The 16,594-nt window shown below is 48.3% G+C and overlaps 2 protein-coding genes and 1 long non-coding RNA gene across 3 annotated transcripts in view; 1 reads left to right on the top strand and 2 right to left on the bottom strand.

Moving 5' to 3' along the window:
• LOC147645967 (maestro heat-like repeat-containing protein family member 7) overlaps window positions 1-16,594 on the top strand; it is a 262,646-nt gene that overhangs the window by 43,404 nt on the left and 202,648 nt on the right. The window lies entirely within an intron of this gene.
• Window positions 1-16,594, bottom strand: part of LOC147645970 (maestro heat-like repeat-containing protein family member 7) — a 277,303-nt gene that overhangs the window by 87,750 nt on the left and 172,959 nt on the right. The gene's annotated exons all lie outside the window — the stretch shown is intronic.
• LOC147645975 (uncharacterized) lies at window positions 1,267-4,475 on the bottom strand. Its single transcript, XR_015282040.1, has 4 exons — window positions 4,215-4,475; window positions 3,431-4,015; window positions 3,026-3,127; window positions 1,267-2,395 (listed from the first exon to the last, which is right to left on the bottom strand). It is a non-coding gene; the product is annotated as an uncharacterized LOC147645975 (long non-coding RNA).

Below are 16,594 nucleotides of genomic sequence, written 5' to 3'. Positions count from 1 at the left end.
AAGGATACGGGGGGAGCAGGGCTGGCCGGAGTTCTGCGGTTCCCGGCGGGGGATGGAGACTGTGAAGTGACAGGAGCCCCTTCCCAGAGGGAAGTACTCCCATCTGTACTACTGGACTGCCCTGACTGTCAATCTTTGACTTCTTCAAAGGGTCATTGCTAAACAAAACCTTGGTTTTGCCTGCTGACATTGCTGGTCAGGCAGTGTCCCGGGAGATGCTCTTGATGGTTTCCTCTTTTCCTGGTCATGGCACTGGAGGAGGTCCAGGCCCAGGTGATGCCACTGAAGGAAATGTGCCCTCATCCCAGGGACGCTCAACACGGACTCCCCCAGCCCCTCAGTGCCCCGCTGCTGGTCACAGCAGCCCCTGCCTGGCTCCTGCCACCCACACTCTGGTCAGCCCTGCCTGCTCCTGGACATGGGGCTCAGCCAGGGCTGGTGCTGTGTGGGCTTTGCTGGTGGTACCAGCTGGACACTGGGGTGAGAGCTCCATGTCTTTATTGGAACAGAAGAGCTGTGCTGGGCCCTGCCCTGGCAGGAGGGACCCACCTTCAGTCCAGGCCACAGAGCAGGGCGGGTCCCTTCAGGGACACAGGGCCTTGCTGTGGGTGCTGGCAGCATCTGCACAGCAGCAAGCTGGTAATGCAGCTGTGCCAGGGACATTGGGCATGGGCATGGAGATGTGAAATGTGTGGTGCAGGTGTCCCTGAGGGAGGTGTTTGGTCGTTCTTGTGAAGCTGCAGAGGGGCACCTATTGAGAGAGGAGATGGCTGAGGTCCCAGCTGCAGCTGGCACACAGGGACCCTCCTGCACAGCGGGAGATTCTCACTGTGCTCAAAGATTCCCTCTGAAGCCTAAGAGGGGAGCTTGTCAGAAGTCCCAAAAAATATCTGGGGAAAGGTCTTAGGTTAGTTGTTGAGACGAGGTACAAATCTCCAGCGGGAAAAGAGCCTCTCCAGTAGGCTGGGTGTTTTGGGGTGTCTAAGTTCTTCCTAGAATAAAGATTACCAATTGAATGCAATTTCAGTTTTTATTCTAGAAGTGTAAAAATGTTTCAAGATTTTCTGAATTCTAAAACTACCTTGAAAAACCCTGAACTACTATGGAAATAAGCAAAAAAATATTTGTAGATTTCTTTCTACAAAAAATATTTCTAAATATTTCTAAAAGTTTCATATTTCTAAAAATGAAAAGCAAAGACAAAACGGGGTCGCCTTTTCAGAATTCTAACACTCGTTTGAAAAATCCTAAAGAACTACGGAAATTGGGAAGAAATATTTGGGGTTTACTTTCTATCAATAATAATTCTAAAGAGTTCTAAAATTTCTAATTTCTACAAATGAAAAACAAAGATGACATGGTACCCCATGCCCGGCTGCTGCCTGCCCAGCCAAGGCTGTGGCCAGCCAAGCAGCTGTGCCAGTGCTGGTGGTACCAGCCAGAGCCCAGAGCAGAAGCCCAAAGGTGTTGCTCAAGCCCTTCCCTGGCAGGAGGGGCCCACATTCAGGCCTGGCCAGGCACCAGGGCCAGCACCTGCAGGGACAGAGGGTCCTGTTCTGGGTGGTGGCGGCACAGCAATAAGCTGATAATGCAGCTGTGGCAGGGACAATGGACACTGGCTTGCAGATGGAGGATGACAGGTGCAGGTCTCCCAGACTAACGTGTTTGGCAGGACATCTGGAGGTGCAGAGGTGCTCCTGTGGAGAGAGGAGGTGGCTGAGGCCCCCAGCTGCCGCTGGCACGCAGGGACCCTCCTGCACAGCAGGGCCCAGAGCGGCCAAGGCTCCCCAGCACGGCTGGAGCTGCTGGCACAGCTTGGCCCAGCTGGACAGCTGCCCCTCAAGGCCCCGGCGAGCAGGGGATGGCTCTGGGCAGGGTCCCTGGCCAGGAGCGGGCCCCAGAGCGCCTCTGCCTTTCAAGGGCAATCTCGTCCCCGCTCTTTCTCCTGCCCACCTTGCTTTGCCTCTGCCCGCTGCTCCTGGGGCTGCTCTTGGCCAGGCAGCCTCAGTGGGAGCCAGCACTGGCTGCAGCCCCAGCGGGGCTCCCCAGGACAAGGCCCAGCAATTAAGAGACCAATTAAAAGCCTGGGCAGCAGCAGAACTTTTGGCAGAGTTATTTGGACAACCACTGACTATCTACAGGTCCTCAGCAGACTCACTGGGAATGTTTCTATTCTACAATAGACTTTCAAAAGAAGCTGTTTGAGGGAAAGATGAACAAAACACTCACCGTTTTGTCTTCCAGCAATACCAGATTCCAACACCACATAAAACGAAGAAATGCACCAAACAAATCAGGCCTGCCATTACTTCTGGCCAACAGCGTGTTCCCTGACAGAAACCTCTTCTGATGTCCTTCTGGGAGTTGGGAACACGTGTTGTGGTGCTGGCTGCATCTGTGGGAGCAATGGGCAGTGAGAGCCCGTGCTGTGCTGCGCTGCTGAGCTGGCAGCATGGTGGGTATGTCCAGGATGTTCTCGGTTTCCCCCAGAGCTGGGGCCTGCAGGCATCTTGTTGGCCCTTGGCACAGGCTGTGCCACCCAACAAAGCCCAGAAGGCCGGGAGCAGAGCCCGGGGGACAGCACAGCTGCTTGGGCAGTGGCTCCTACCAGGGACACAGGCCAAACCCATCCCTGAGCAGCCACTGCCACCCCTGAGCCTCCCTTCTCCATGACATCTCCCCCAGCCCAAGGGGACAGAGCCAGGCCCTGTCAGGGGCCAGTGCAGCCCCTGCCCAGTTGGGAGCCAGGGCTGGCTGTGGCCCTGGGCTCGTGGCAGGGCTCCCGCTCGGGGCTGCTCCTGTGCCTCGGGCCTCTGGGCGCTCACGGCTACCTCTGGGAGCAGCTGCACTGGGATAGATGTTGGTGCATGAGTCCCATTTCCCAGGAGCTGGAAACGAGCTCCAGAGGCCTGGAAGCCGAGGTGCCTCCAGCTTTGGCTGCTGCTGGGTCATGCAAGGGCCAGCCCTAGGGGAAGAGCTGCTGGCACACAGCCCCGCCAAGGACTGAGCCCAGCACAGCAATTACCTCCTGTGTCTGGGCCTGTGCCTGGCATCGCCTTCTTTCCTGCCAATGAGCCACTGCTTCCTCTGGGAAACGTCTCCACCTGCATGGTCTTTTGGTCCATCCCTTGAGAAAGGAAGAGGCACAGCTGAACCAGATGGAGAAGTTCTTGATTTGGGTGCTGGCATTTTCAGGACCTCATGCTTGTCAAATATGGGGATAAGGTTCAAAAAATGCCTTGGCTTTTGGGCCAGGGCCAGGGCCCTCCCTCCTCCAAAAAGCTGCCAATTCTGAGCAGTAGTGAGGGGATCGTGCAGGGTGAGGGCACACACGTGCACGGCTCTGTCCTGACACCTGCAGCGATGCTGCCCTGGCTGAGCTTTGGGCTCTGAGCTGGCAGCTCTCCCAGGGGGAAAGGCCTTCACCTACCCTCGCCATCTCCCAGAGCCTCAGTCCTGGACGTGGGTTGGGAAGCCAGATCACCTTCACCAAGAGGCTTGGCTGCAAGGAAAGGCAGGACAGAAGAGCTCCTGTGCATCTGTAGGAGATCCTCAGGCTCCCTGGGGCTGGCAAAGGAGTCACACAAGGCACAGCCCAGGGGCACAGCCCCTTCCCTCTCTGCTCCTCTCCGTGGCTGCACAGAGCACATGGAAGGAGACACTGGCATTGCACATGGGAAGAAGATTGACAGCTAAATGCTCCTTCCTCCCACTGACAGCGATGCTGGGGGATCACTCAGGGCTCCAGAAGGGAGCAGGGCAAGGCTTCCAGAATCCTTCAGCCCTGAGATTATGTTAAGGGATATGGCACATGAGTGAGCTCTTGCCACCTTGACATTATTCCATCAGGAAAAGCACATTGAGAACTTGCCTCGAACATTCTCCAAGGCTTGCCAGCTGTCATCTAGCCGGGCTTCCAGATAATCCATGTCCTGATCCCAGTCTAGAAGCCAGTACAGATCAGAGCCACGTCCATGGTGCGCTGGGATCCACTTCTGCCTTGGGGTAGTGGGCACTGCAAGGGGTTTGGGTTAGATCATGAGTACCAGATGTCAGTGGACATGGCCAAAGCTGCAGAGGGGCCTGGGGAGCTCTGGGCTGGCTCTGGTCACTCTCCAGCCTCTTTGCGCAACATCCCTGGTGGGGAGTGACAGTGCCAGAGCAGGGGTCCTGGCTGCTGAGTCTCAGGAGAAGGCTGAGGGACATGGACCCACCTTGTCCTCCCTGCAGCATTTCCTTCAGCATTTGCGGAGTGATTTTGGATGGCACATGGAGTTTCTGGTGTCCTGTAGCTTTGTTCTTTCCACTTGGAGGACCTTAAGAGAAAACAGTTCCCCTTTGCAGGAATGGAGCCCAGAAAACCAGTGCTCAGCCTGTGGGGTCAGGAGGGACACACCACTCACCCCTGCGACGGGAGCCGGGCTTGCGTACAGTTACCAACCCAGGAGCTGGGAAAGTCCTGCCTGCAGACACACCTGTAACTCAACAGCCACAGAAGCTTCTGTCACCTCTGCTCATCTGCACAGGCAGCACTGAGCCACGGGAGAGGTGAGGGGATGGCAAAGGGCAAGGGCACACACGTGTATGTCTCTGTTCTGACACCTGCAGTGGTGCAAGGATATTTAAACTGCTTATTCTGCCAGGAAAGGACCATTGAGAACTTACCTCCAGCATTTCTCAAGTGTTTCAAGCTGTCATCCAGCAGGGCCTCTGGATAATGCAAGTTGTGATTCCAATCTAGAAGGGAGCCCAGATCAGAACCCTGCCATGGTGTGCTGAGATCCCCTTCTACTTTTGACAACTGGGCACTGCAAGGGTGTTGGGTAAGACCCTGGGTGCCAAATGTCAAATAACATGGCCAAAGCTGCAGAGGGGCCTGGGGAGCTCTGGGCTGGCTCTGGTCACTCTCCAGCCTCTTTGCAGGCCCTGTGCAACATCCCTGCAGAGGCAGCAGGACCAGCCCAGGGCCCCTGGGGACTCTCTCCCTCCCACAGAGGAAAGCCTCCCTAAAGGCCTGTGGAAAACCATCCCCAACTCTTCCCAGGAGAAGGAAGTGCTGTCCCAGGAAAGGGAAGCCAGGCCGCGGGCTCACCTGCTCCCTGTGCTCGCTGCGGAGCAGCCTGGGCAGCCCTGTCAGGCAGGGCCACTGCCAGGAGGAGCAGGAGGAGGAGGCGCAGAGCAAAGGCCATGGTGCCTTGCCCTCTGCCAGTCCTGCAGCTCTTGCTGCCACCACTGTCCTGACACCGCTGTCCCAATGTCAGCACCGCTGCTGCCGCCGCCGCTGCTGCCGCAACAGTCGTGGTCAAGGACTGACTGCTCAGTCCTCGTGGTGCTCTGCAACCACAGGGCTCTGGGACCTCTGTGACCTCAGAGCCTGCTGTCACCTCAGCCTGCTGTCACCCCACAGGCTGCTGTGACCTCATGGCCAGGGTGGAATTGTGTGGGGAGTGGGATCTGCCTTCTTCACCAGGGAGCTCAACCTGCCCAGCAGCTCTGTCCAAGGGCTATGACAGGGTCCCAGCCCAGCTGATCCCACAGGCTGGGGGATGAAGGGATGGAGAGCAGCCCTGCTGAGAAGGACTTGTGGCTGCTGCAAGGAGAGAGGCTGGACATGAGCCAGCCATGTGCCTCCAAAGGAGGCTGCCCAGCAGCTTGAAGGAGGTGATTCCACCACCCCTCTGCTCTGGTGTGAGCCCACCTGGAGTACTGCATCCACCTCTGGGTGCCCAGCACAGAAAGGACATGGTCCTGTTGGAGCTAGTCCAGAGGAGGGACAGAATGCTCTGAGGGCTGGAGCCCCTCTGCTTTGGAGACAGGCTGGGATAGCTGGGGGTGTTCAGCCTGGAAGAGGGAAGGCTCCACGCAGACCTGATTGCTACCTTTCAGTACTTTAAGGGAGCTTTTAGAAAACACAGGACAGAATTTTTAGTAGGGCCTGTTGTGACAAGACTGAGGGGGAATGTTTTCAATCTAAAATACAGTAAATTCAGACTAGACCTAATGAAGATGTTTTTTACACTGTGGGTTTTGAAACCCTGGTACAGGTTGCCCAGAGAGGTGGGCATCCATCCCTGCTGACATTCAAGCTCATGCTCTGAGCAACCTGATCCAAAGGTGTCCCTGCTCTCTGCAGGGCACTGCACTAGATGGCCTTTAAATGTCCCTTCCAAGCCAAGCCATTCTGTGCTGCTGTGCACCAGTAGAGCAGTGCTGGAATAATGCTGGGGTGATGATGCTGGCACCTGTGTTTCGGTAGTTGTGCCATTTAGCTGTTGGCCAAGAGAGGATTGATGGGCTGCACAGTGAAGTCTGCAAAGAACAGTGTGCTCAAGGGGAAACAGGAGAGGAACACGGCTTCCAGCTCAGATAAATGCCAGCATTTTGCTGCCCATTTCTTGTTAAGAAATAAAGCAATGTTCTGAAGATCCCTTCAGTGTGGGTGCACTATTGGCTGTATCAGTGCTTGTGTTCTGTAAAACAGGTGAGCTGTTACAGCTTCTTGCCCCATTTACCACTGATAAAACCCAAATACTGCATTGCTCCATGTCTCCTTTCTTCCAAGTAAAGGCAGATTTTCTTCATTCTTCAGTGGGACATATTCGTCTGTTGACAAGCAAATTCTTGCCATTCACACAATGTTGATTTGCTCTAATCACATTATAATTAAGACCTACCTCTCACTGTAATTAAGGCTGATGGATTGTGAGGCAAAGTGTTGCATCATTTTCCCTGGAGAGAGTTTTTCTCTAATTCAATGACATTTGAAGACAGGTGTAGCCTACCATACTTCTGGCATACTAGAAATGAAAAAACAGCCATGGAAACAGGCTGTTTTACCCTTTCCTCCTCCTCCTTCTCCAAGGTATTTTAATCCCTGAAGTCTGAGCTCTTCAGCTGCCTCACAAACATTGTTTTAATTCACACAGGCATCCATCAGGACAGTGGCTGTGAAGCTTGGAACAATGTAGGTTTAGAGCAGCAAAAATAATAATCCATTTCCCAGGTTAAGCCAAGCATTTCCCAAATAACTCTAGCTATCCTCAGGGATGTTTCCAAAAGTATCATTGTAAATGTTGGGAGCGGGGAGAGAGAATGTGAACAAAATTAAGAATACAGCTTTCTGAGATCTTTTTATTCCTATAAAAGCAGAGTCAAAATTGTTTATAGATAGAACATTAACCAAGAAGTGAATAAGAGATTGTCAAGATAATTGCTTAGGAATCAAAAATATCGAAATAAAAATAAGTTAACATGTGGATTTATAAGAAAACAATCATACTAAGAAAAAAAAAAAAACCTACCAAATCTAAAAACAATAAGTCTGCCTCATCTGTCTCAATATCAAAAAAAAAAAAAAAAATTTGAAAATAATCAGATCCTCATGACCATTACTATATACAGGACCCTCCAGGTGTAGTAGGAATAAACAAAGGAATTTTTGGACAGGTTTTTTTTCTCCTTGGGCTGGGGGAGCTGTCACAGGGAAGGGAGGGTCAGGAGTGGCAGTGGCTGCTCAGGGATGGGTTTGGCCCGTGTCCCTGGAAGGAGCCACTGCCCAAGCAGCTGTGCTGCCCCCGGGCTCTGCTCTCAGCTTTCTGGGCTCTGTTGGGGGGCACAGCCTGTGCCAAGGGGTGGCAAGGTGCCTGCAGGCCCCAGCTCTGGGGGAAACAGAGAACGTCCTGGCCGTATCCAGCATGCTGCCAGCTCAGCAGTGGAGCACAGCACAGGCTCACGCTGCCCATTGCTCCCACAGATGCAGCCGGCACCACAAGACATGCTCAGAAGATCTGGGAGAGCATGAGAAGAGTTTTCTACCAGGGAACACATGGTTTGACTAAGTTAATGGCCATTGTGGCTGGTGGAGCACTTTTCCTGATGATGTGCTATGCTGGAATCTGGTATTGCCGGAAGAGAAAAGGGTGAGTGTTTTGCTGATCTCGGCCTCAAGCAGTCGGGAAGCACTCCCAGTGAGGCTGCTGTGCACTTGTGGCTAGTCCTTAGTTGCCCAAATAAATCTGCCAAGAGTTCTGCTGCTGCCCAGGCCTTTAATTGGCCTCTTAATTGCTGGGCCTTGTCCTGGGGAGCCCGCTGGGGCTGCAGCCAGTGCTGGCTCCCACTGAGGCTGCCTGGCCAAGAGCAGCCCCAGGAGCAGCAGGCAGAGGCAAAGCAAGGTGGGCAGGAGAAAGAGCGGGGACGAGATTGCCCTTGAAAGGCAGAGGCGCTCTGGGGCCTGCTCCTGGCCAGGGACCCTGCCCAGAGCCATCCCCTGCTCGCCGGGGCCTTGAGGGGCAGCTGTCCAGCTGGGCCAAGCTGTGCCAGCAGCTCCAGCCGTGCTGGGGAGCCTTGGCCGCTCTGGGCCCTGCTGTGCAGGAGGATCCCTGCGTGCCAGCGGCAGCTGGGGGCCTCAGCCACCTCCTCTCTCCACAGGAGCACCTCTGCACCTTCAGAACAGCAGCCAAAGACTTTAATCACCGAGAAACTGACCTCTCATCCCCACTCTTCACCTCTGTCTCCCTCTGCTCTGCTGCGGCTCCATCCCCACCTTGAGGGCGTCCCAAGACCCACACCTGCAAAGTGAGACCCTCTGCCCCTGAGCCCCCTGGCCCTGGTCCCTGGCCAGGACTGAAATTGGGCAGCCCCTGTCCACCAGAGCAGGGCTTGGCCCATGGTTTTTGTTCAAATAAAGAGATGGAGATTTCACCTCAGTGTCTGGCTGGTACCACCAGCAAAGCCCTCATGGCACCAGCCCCTGCTGAGCTCCATGTCCAAGAGCAGCAGGGGGTGTCCACAGTGTGGACAGGCAGGAGCCAGGCAGGGGCTGCCATGACCAGTGGTGGGGCCACGAGGGGCTGGGGGAGCCCATGCTGAGCGTCCCTGGGCTGTGAGGGCACATTTCCTTCAGTGGCATCACCTGGGCCTGCACCTCATGAGGCACCCAGGGCTAATTTGGGCTCTCTGCTAAGGTGTGCAGGGATCCCCCATGAGGTGTGCAGCGGGGTTAAATTGAGAGGGTGTTGCTATATTTTATATATTAGTAAAGGCCTGTATGCACAAACCAGCCTTTGAAATAAGTCGTGATATTAAGGGCTGAAATCCTTGAAACTTGCCTGCAGAAGAGAGAGTAAAGCAAAACAATATCCTTGTGTACAAGGATAAGAATGTAAACCTGTGTGTGTTAGCCAATAGTAGCTTGCTCTGCCTGCAGACCCTGTAGAACCCTATAAAAGGTGTGTTAATAATAGAAATAAACGGCATTCACAATTACTTCTGTGAAGACTGGTGAACAGCTCGGGGGTCTTTCAACATCTGGCGCTCCGACCAAGGACACCCCTGCGGGCAGAGGGGCTTTGGAGTCAGCGGAGTGGATCTGGGCATTATACGTCGCGGGCTTGGATCGGCACCGGATAGGCAGCCTGAGCGCGGTGAAACGCTGAGCGGTAGGATGTGGAAAGTCAGGCTGCTGGGGGGGGCCCAGGAAGGCAAGGGCGTGGTAGAAGGGTCGCAACCTTCCCCCTTGCGGGTGGCCGTCAGCATGGAGGCAGAGCTTGCAGCGGCTAAAAAACTGCTTCTCTGCATCCTCGTTAAACAGGAAGCAGCCCAGGAAAAGGACCTGGATATGCTCATTATGTGGGCTAATTGTCATGGGCATTTGCAGTGCTCACACTGCTTTTTGCGGTGCAAGAACGGACTGATATGTCGGCTCTGATATGGGAAATGGCAATTACAGAAAAGAGCAAGGACACTGTGTCTCTCGGTTGAACTTGGCAGATTGCAATTAATACCTTAAAAGACAGAAAAGCGAGATATGCTGAGGCTGTGAGCCCCGTAATTCTACCTGCGTCAGAGCGGCAGATGCCTTTACCTCCCACTGCTGGACAAGCACTCCTATCTATGCTGCCCATGGAGAGAGGGAGGGAGAGTCAAAGAGAAGAAAATAAAGAAAAAAAAAAAAAAAAAAAAAAAAAAAAAGTTCCACAGCGAACGCTGAAACAACGAACAGAATCTGTTCAGTTATGGCAGGATGTGATACATCCAGAAATATTTGCTTCATTTTTGGAGTCACTTTTAGCATTACAATCTTATTAAAGTTCCATCTTTACCACCCTGGAAGAAAAGAAGCCAAATTTAGTCTGGTTTCCACCCGAACCAGGGGGACATGGGGGAGCACAGAAGTGGGCTCTGTGAGAACAAAGGCACCCTGGGGGCAGAAGCAGCGCAAGAAAAGTTCCAAGGCCACGCTGATAAGCTGCAATGATCGCCGTTGTTAGCACCTGGCCTGAGAGACTTTTCGTGTAACATCGCCTGCTTTTGTAAAATCGTGCCCTTTTTTCCTCTATCAGAGAACAACATGAGAGATTGAGAGAAAAAAAACTGCATTTGTTAAAGTTAACTATGTGAGGTTTTTCTTTTCCTTTCTCTCCCTTTTCCTCGCTGCAAGAGTATGTAGAGAATGTGAAGGAAGATAAGAGCAGAGCTGCAGCAGCAGCAGGGTGGGCAGCTCACCCCCCTGCTCCCTCTCTAAGAAGAAGCACCCAGATAATACCCAGTTTGTTAAAAAGTCATAATTTATTGGGTTTTCAAAATGTTTTTATATGCCATTGTAGAGTTAATTTTGTGTTTTAAGTAATTATGAGTTTATGCAATTGCAGTTTTTAAGATTTTACTAGAGAAGTTATTGTGATTCTTTGAACGATTAAAAAAAAAAAAAAAAAAAAAAAAGAGAGAGAGAGAGAAAGTGTTTAAACATGGTGTGATTTACAGCTTCTAGGAAAACCTTCCAATTAATGATATCTACAGAAGAGATTTGTGGTTTAAAAAATAATTAGTTAAGAGAACTTTACTGTACAAGACAAAGTTAAGTTAAAGTATATATTATCTATTTGCTTGTTTTTTCCACAATTTTAATAAGGTAATTTTAATGTGAGTCCTTTTGTTATATAAAGCACATATAACTGCATATACACCAATTTGGATTTTGGGTTTTAGTTTAAGAATTGGACTTGATGTTTCTGAAGAAATGTAAATGTAGTACTTTTGAAAAGTGCTACAAAGCTGAATGGCAACTCGCCAAATCCTGTGTTGTTGTGGTTTTTCTCTAGAAAAACTGCACTTTCAAATCCTAACCAATTTAAGCATATACTAGGCAAATTCCTGTTATGAATAAGTACTTTTAGTAACATTTGCAGTTATTGTGGGTTATTCTCAAAGTTAGATGACATAGAATTGTGATGTATTTGTTACATTCTTATAATCTTTATAGTGAATTCATGTTACTGTTATATTGTGTTTAAAAAGTATATATCAAACTTTTAGTTGCTTTTTTGTACTAACAGAATAATATTAAGTTATGATTTTATTTAATATAGATTAAGTGTTAATAGAATTAAGGATAGTTAAGTTTTATAATGTTTAGGCTTGAATGTTTTTAAGTTAAGTTTTCTAACTTAGATATTCTTTTAAGGTTAAGTTTGTTATTTCCTTTTATCATATATAATTATTGTTAGGTTTAAATATTGTTTAATTTAAATTGTTTTGTGTTTTATTGGAGACACTTGTTTAAACTGAAAAGTATAGTTATTTTCCTAGAGATATGAAGACAGCCACAACTGAAACAGCAGTGATGGAACACTGGTGAACACCTGCTTGTGGATAGAAGGGAATGCAGTCTGTGACACCCTTGACTTCATCAGGAGTTCTATTGGTTGTTGCAATCTCTGCAGTTTTGTTTGTTATAGCTTTCTTATTTTTCAGTGTTTCCAGAATTTTAAGAAGATGTATCATTGCTGAGGATCAGCTGCCATAGGAGAGGCTTCAGATTAAACCAACTGCTGCATGGTTTAATTGGTCTGGTACCTAAGGCTTCTGATCATTTGATTTGTACAAATGTATTTTAACAGTTTGCTGTGCTGTAAGCATCTCATAGCTGCTACTATTGAGAACCTTGTTCTAGAAATATGTTAAGAGGCATCTTTCCAGTTTAAAGCCAGGCCCTGGCCAAGCCTTGACTTTACCTGGAGGGAATGTTTGCCATCAGATCCAGGTGTTTTCTGTCCCAAATCATTATTTGAGTCACTTTTTGACTCAGCAATTTGACCCTGTTGATATGACAGCTGGATCAGTTTTGAAGTGGGCTTGGAGAATCATTTCCGGAGGTGATTACCCAATCCTTCACTGATTGTTTTGTTTCTGTTTGCTTGCTAACTATGGGATGCTGGTGCAGTGTTTTAGTAATTAATAGTAGTTTTATATTACATGTGTTATTAATAATGTTTATGATTTAATTGATTTTTAACCGGTATAAGTTCTTATTAATTGTGTATATGGTTTTGTGTTGCTGTTGATGTTTATAACAGAAGTACATCTCATTTTATTTTTTTTTAAGAAAACAGGGGAAATGGATGCCCTAAAAACATTTGATTAGTGTAATTCATTAACTTCAAGGAGAGAAGTGCCTGTGTTTTGTTGGCAGGTTCAGAAAGGTCACCTGTCCATCTGACCAGACTGTGTGCCTCTGAACACACGAGATCCAGTGAACAGAGAAGTCACCACACAGCTTTGGTACTCCAGACATGGATCAGAAGTGGACCTGTCAGGACACAGTTGTGTCTGAACACTACACAGACAGTTGCCAACAGAAATTTTATGTTGTTATTATGATGTTATGTCTCTACCAATTTTTCAGGTATCCTTTGTTTCAAGATTTAGAAGGATCTGAAGAACAACTTGAACATCCAAACCCTCAGTCACCGATCAGCTGCCAGCTGACATCACGGGAGCAGTGAACGTTCCAGGACTGAATCGTGTTAGAGAAATTCTGTAGAAGATCTAAGAAGTGTAGAGACTCCACCTAACTGTATATAAAGCAAATTGTAGTTGTGTGTTTACCCTTTCAGCAAATTGCTTTCACGCTTAGACTACATATATACCAAAGCACGTGTGTTAAAAGTAGTTATATAATAGGTTAAGATAAAGAGTTTATCCTGTGTAGTAATTGTTGTTAGGATAAAGTATAAGTATTCCCCCTTCAAGAGCTAGTGTAAGCATCTTTGAAAGTTCATTTAACGATTGGAGTTTTAGCTGTAAGTTTGCAAATATGGTGTCATTTGCATGGAACAAACTGCTTATGGTAATTGTGCTGTGTATAGTCCCAACCAACTGTCTGCTAACTAACATCCAAAAGAGGCAGAACATGTGGGTCACTCTGGCACACTGAACTGGCCAAAGGTCAATGTGTCAAAGCCTAGCCACACCTGGAGATCCTTTCGCACCTGTCTCGTAGGAGTCCCTGAATGGGATCCTCCAGCATTTAAAGATTTAATTAGTAATGAGACTCGACTGAATTGATTGGCAATGTTGCAAGAGTGCAATTGCACTGTTTGCTTCACATCAAGACAGCCTGAAGCCTGTTGGCAAGCAAAAAATTACCAAAGTTCTCAATGTTACAACCCTCAGAAGAATTAGATTTGTTAAGTTCCACCAATACCTCAGGTGGATGGATAATGTTTGAACCCCCGACAAAAAGTCATTCTAACAAAGTAATGTAGCCCTGAGCTGCAGTCAACCCTATAGCTGATCTCGTTACTACCACAGAAAGTAAAGCCTTTGTTCGTGGTACAATCTCACAGGGCAATTACCAAAGCGATTACCTAGTTCCATCTTCCTAATCTGTGGGGATAGGGCATGGAATGGGATTCCTGCTAGTCCACATAGAAGACCCTGTTATCTTGGGAAATTTAACTTTGTTCCACCCAAGCTAACACCAATTGTTGAATATAGCTAGCAAAATGAAGAACATCAAACAGTCAAAGCGAAGCCTGAATGAATTAAAGTTTAGCCACCCTAAAATGGCTCGCTTGTTGGACTAAGGAAGGATTGAATTTAACATCCACAATGTTAAGTGAGCTTTCAGCCAATGTGAGTAGTGTATGTCATCCAATATTATGAAATCGAGCTGCAATGGACCTTTTGCTCTTGGCGCAGGGACGTGGTTGTGGGGAGTTTGAAGGCATGTGCTGCTTGGATCTTACTGATCATTCAGCTTCCATCCATAAGCAACTGCAACAGCTACAGGATGTGTTACATGCCCTGAAAGAAGATAGTGACCCCACTGGAAGCTGGTTCGCCAGCTGGGGCAACACCGGATGGTTGAGGTCTCTTGTGCTAGCAGGGGGACGGACTTTACTTATAGTGTTAATTGGGATGACAGCCTAAGTTGTGTGTTACCTTATCCAAAGCCTGGTTTGTGCAAAAAGAGAAAGGGGGAATTGTTGCTATATTTTATATATTAGTAAAGGCCTGTATGCACAAACCAGCCTTTGAAATAAGTCGTGATATTAAGGGCTAAAATCCTTGAAACTTGCCTGCAGAAGAGAGAGTAAAGCAAAACAATATCCTTGTGTACAAGGATAAGAATGTAAACCTGTGTGTGTTAGCCAATAGTAGCTTGCTCTGCCCGCAGACCCTGTAGAACCCTATAAAAGGTGTGTTAATAATAGAAATAAACAGCATTCACAATTACTTCTGTGAAGACTGGTGAACAGCTCGGGGGTCTTTCAACAGAGAATGAAGCAAAACAACATCCTTGCGTATAAGAGCAAAAATGTAAACCTGTGTGGATTAACCAAGAGTAACTTGCTTAGCCCGGGAACCCTGTAAAACCCTATAAAAGTGTGCTGAAGATAGAAATAAATGGTGTTCTCCATACTTCTGTGAAGACTAGGCTGAATAGTCTGAGCGGTTTCTCAATAATAGTGGGTCCTATACATCCACTTTTTACTTTTGTAGTTAACACTGGAGCCCAAATTTCTGTGTTGACCAATAAAGACTAGTGCAGGATTTGAGAGCAATATATGGAATAACTAAAGATATTTACCCAGTGGTAGCTAATCCTTGCACATTGTTAACATCTATAAAAGAGAAATAGAAATGGTTTACTGTATTTGATTTAAAAGATGCCTTTTTCTGCATACCCCTTGACAAAAAAAGTAGGTAACTGTTTGTCTTTGAGTGGGAAAATCCAGAAATAGGAAGGAAAACTCAGCTCACCTGAACATGACTCTGACAAGGATCCAAGAACAGTCCAACCCTATTTGGAAGCCAGCTGGGAAGGAGCTGGAGATTTGGACCGAGAACGGGCAAGTACCAAGAAAACAATACCTGCTGTTACAGTATGTTGATGATATACTGATAGCTACAGAAGAGAAAACAACCTGCATAAAGGTAACAATTGAAATTTGAAATCAGCTGGGAATGGGAGGATATAAGGAGTCTAAAGAAAAGGCACAAATTGCCTGGCAGAGTGTGATTTCCCTGGGATGTGAAATCTCACCAGGGCAATGTAAGCTGGGTACTAATTGTATTCAAGCTATTTGTGCTATTCCAGAACCCCAGAACGTGCATGAGCTGCGAGTCTTCCTTGGGATGACAGGGTGGTGCTGCCTGTGGATCATGGACTATGGACTAATTGCAAAAGCCCTGGATGAGGCCCAGAAGACGCAGCCGTTTACCTGGGGCAGAGCACAGAAGGAGGCCTTCCTCAAACTGAAGGAGGCATTGACAACTGCTCCGGCGTTTGGATTGCCAGATTTGTCCAAAGATTTCCAGCTGTTTGTGCATGAAAGACTACACCTAGCACTGGGAGTGCTGAGCCAAGGTTTGGGAAGCTGGGAAAGGCCGGTAGGCTGCTTTTCCAAACAGCTTGACAAGGTGAGTGCTGGATGGCCTTCATGCCTGCGGGCAGTTGCAGCCAGCGTGATGCTGCCACAAGAAGCCAGGAAACTCACCATGGGTAGACACATAGATGTCTCTGTGCCACACATGGTGAGCACTGTTTTAGAACAAAAGAGGGGCCATTGGCTATCTCCAAGCAGGATGATGAAATTCCAGGTAATCCTGACTGAGCAGGATGATGTCACACTAAAGACAACTGACCTCTTGAATGCAGCTCTGTTCCTGGGTACCACAACTGAAGAAGGCCCATTAGAGCATGACTGTGTAGAAGTAATAGAGGACACATATTTGGCAAGAGAAGACCTGAAAGACATCCCACTGGAGCAAGCAGAGTGAGAGCTATTCACAGATGGAAGCAGCTTGGTGGAGAACGGGACCAGATACGCTGGATATGCGGTAACAACAGTCAGTGCAATGGTGGAGGCAAAAGCATTATCAGCAAATGCATCTGCCCAGAGGGCAGAACTGGTTGCCTTAAGCAGACCACTAGAATTGAGTAAAGGGAAAAGGGGAAACATCTGGACTGGCTCAGAGTATGCTTTGGAGTAGTGCATGTCCACAGAGTGCTGTGGAAAGAAAGAAGACTGCTGTCTGCTCAAGGTACACACATTGAACATCAAGATGCAGTCCTGCAATTGATAAAAGCAATACAAAAACCTGAACAAGTAGCAATTATGCACTGCAAAGGACACCAACTCCAAAATTTGTGAAGAAAATGGAAAAGCAGACTGGACAGCTCGACAGATTGCTTGAAAAGGGCAAAGAACAATGGCATTGATATCTTTAAAAGTTAATGTATCTCAATTTAATTTGCCTCCAAAACCAAAATATTCCATAGAAGATGAGAAATTGGGACATTTTCTAA

This window comes from Cyanistes caeruleus, unplaced genomic scaffold (assembly GCF_971803275.1).
Source record: "Cyanistes caeruleus unplaced genomic scaffold, bCyaCae1.hap1.1 HAP1_SCAFFOLD_140, whole genome shotgun sequence".
Classification (NCBI taxonomy): Eukaryota; Metazoa; Chordata; class Aves; order Passeriformes; family Paridae; genus Cyanistes; species Cyanistes caeruleus.
The sequence above is the reverse complement of the archived record's forward strand: the minus strand, read 5'-3'. Positions and strand labels throughout refer to the sequence as shown.